Source organism: Rhincodon typus, chromosome 16 (assembly GCF_021869965.1).
Source record: "Rhincodon typus isolate 14 chromosome 16, sRhiTyp1.1, whole genome shotgun sequence".
Lineage (NCBI taxonomy): Eukaryota > Metazoa > Chordata > Chondrichthyes > Orectolobiformes > Rhincodontidae > Rhincodon > Rhincodon typus.
Genome location: NC_063347.1, coordinates 626087 through 628588, shown reverse-complemented (window position 1 = coordinate 628588; position 2502 = coordinate 626087).

The following is a 2502-nucleotide window of genomic DNA, read 5'->3' as shown; positions in this document are numbered from 1 at the left end:
ACACACACACTGACTCTCACTGGGGTACGGGGTCCCACACACACACTAACTCTCACTGGGGTACAATTCCCCGCACATTGACTCTTATTGTGGCATGGGCCCCAAACCCACTGGTTCTCTGTGGGTTATGGGTCCCACATGCGCTGACACTCATTAGGGTACAGTTCCAAACACATTTATTCTCACTGGAGTGTGGGGTCGCACACAGACATAAACTCTCACTGGGGCAGGGGTCTCACATACACTGACTGTCACTACAGTCCCACACACACACTGACTCTCACATGGCTATGGGGTCCCCCACACACTGACTCTCACTTAGTTACAATCCCACACACACTAACGGGTCCTACAGACATTCTGAGACTCTGGGGTACAGTATACTGACACTGACTCTCACTGGAGTACAGTCCCACATGTGCTGAGTCTCACTGGGGTACAGTCCCACGCATGCTGTCTCTTACTGGGGAACGGGTACCACATGTATTGACTCTCACTGGGATATGGATCCCGAAAACACTCTGACTCTCCCTGGTGTACAATACTACACACACTGTCTCTCATTAGGGTACTATTCCCCACACATTGACTCTCACTGGGTTATGGGTCCCATACGCAATGTCCCATGAATTCAAACCCATTTCTCCCACACCAATCTTAAAGCCACACATTTACCTGCATAATCCTATTGATGCTGTGCCAATTAGCTCATGGCACAGGTAGTAATCCAGAGATTATTACCTTTTTGGTTCTGCTTTTTAGTTTAGCTCCTAGCTGTTCATACTCCCTTAGCAGAACCTCTGTCCTAGTTTTATATCTGTCATTGGTTTCTATGTTTACCATGACAACTGGATCTTTACCCTCCTACCGTAAGTTCCTCTGCAGCCCAGATGAAATATCCAAATCCAATTTTGTGATAAAAATTTAAGACTATTTCATTGTGGTTTAATATTATAGCCACAAAATGTAAAAAAAAATTTGGCAAGATCAAGGTTGTAGTCTCAAGGCAAATATGAACAAAGTAGAATGATCAAAGTAAACTTGTCTCGGATATAATTGTTATAAAAAATCAATCTACATTTAATGTAAATCTATCCTTACTGTTGATGTACTATCAGAAAGCATTAAGAAGAAATTTTTTGATAGAAAATAAAAATGCCTCTTAAGGATACTTTTAATTTCTGTGTTTAGTGAGAGGTGTGTTGAATAGTGTTTGATACATATATTAAAATCATTTCTGGAATTCAGATCTTTTAAAGAATAAAAGCAGATGCATTTTTATTACAAGGTTAGAAAGTAAATTTGGAACAGTCACATTAATGCATCAGTTCTAAGGAGGTGTGTGATTGAGATTAATTCCTGTGGTGCTAACGGATAAAAATGTTTATACTATTGGTTTTACAGCAAGCAGAATAAATGCATTAAGGCAATTAAGTTTGATTTTGATTTTGATTTCAGAACGAGAGCCTCAAAGTTTTAAAATAAAATCAGAAATGCAGCAGACCTGGTAGAATCTATAAAATTAACATTTTGAGTCCAATATGACTCCTCTTTAGAACATATTTCGAATAGAGAATCATACAGTCATATTGAACTCAAAATGTTTAGTCTGATTCTCTCTCCACAGATGGTACTGAGTTTCGCCAGCACTTTGTGATTATTCTTAATTTCAGATCTCCAGCATCTGCAGTATTTTATTTTTGTTTTAGGGCTCAAAGTTTTAGTTCAGAAGAATCAGGAGTTGAATTCGGAAGCAAGTTTTTGTTTTCTCTTAGTTGGAGAGCCATGTATTTCAGTCAGTTCAGGGGAACCAGTCACCTGGGCAGAAGTGGTTTCTAGTCTATGGCACTCCCAATGCCAGAGAGTTTGGAGAGAAATCTTCAAATTGTTAGAACTGATTAGAATCCATCAGAATTGTGAAAGATTTGCAGCAGTGGAGTCAGAAAGTAATTATGAAAAAAAAGTCTTCACAGTCCAAGGACAAGAAACTGGAAACCATTAGTTAAGTAAAAATTTTGAAAAGCTCAGATAGGTGTGGTATCTTTTTGTGTAATGTCTATAATCAATGGTGCTGGAAGACATCAAATTTTGTATTGATGTTAAATGTGGGATGTGCTGGGGCCATTCATTGTCCACATGATCTTGATGGGTTGACAGTCAGGTTTGGAGATATTACTGCTAGGCCATGATGTGTCTGTGTTTGTGATATTCCTAAACAGAAACCAAAAGAACTGCGGATGCTGTAAATCAGGAACAAAAACAAAGTTGCTGGAAAAGCTCAGCAGGTCTGGCAGCATCTGTGAAGGAGAAAACAGAGTTAATGTTTCAGGTCCGGTGACCCTTCCTCAGAACTGTTCTGAGAAAGGGTCACCGGACCCAAAATGTTAACTCTGTTTTCTCCTTCACAGATGCTGCCAGACCTGCTGAGCTTTTCCAGCAACTTTGTTTCTGTGATATTCCTGCTGGTTTGTGATGGTTCTGTGGCATTCCTGCTGGTTTGTG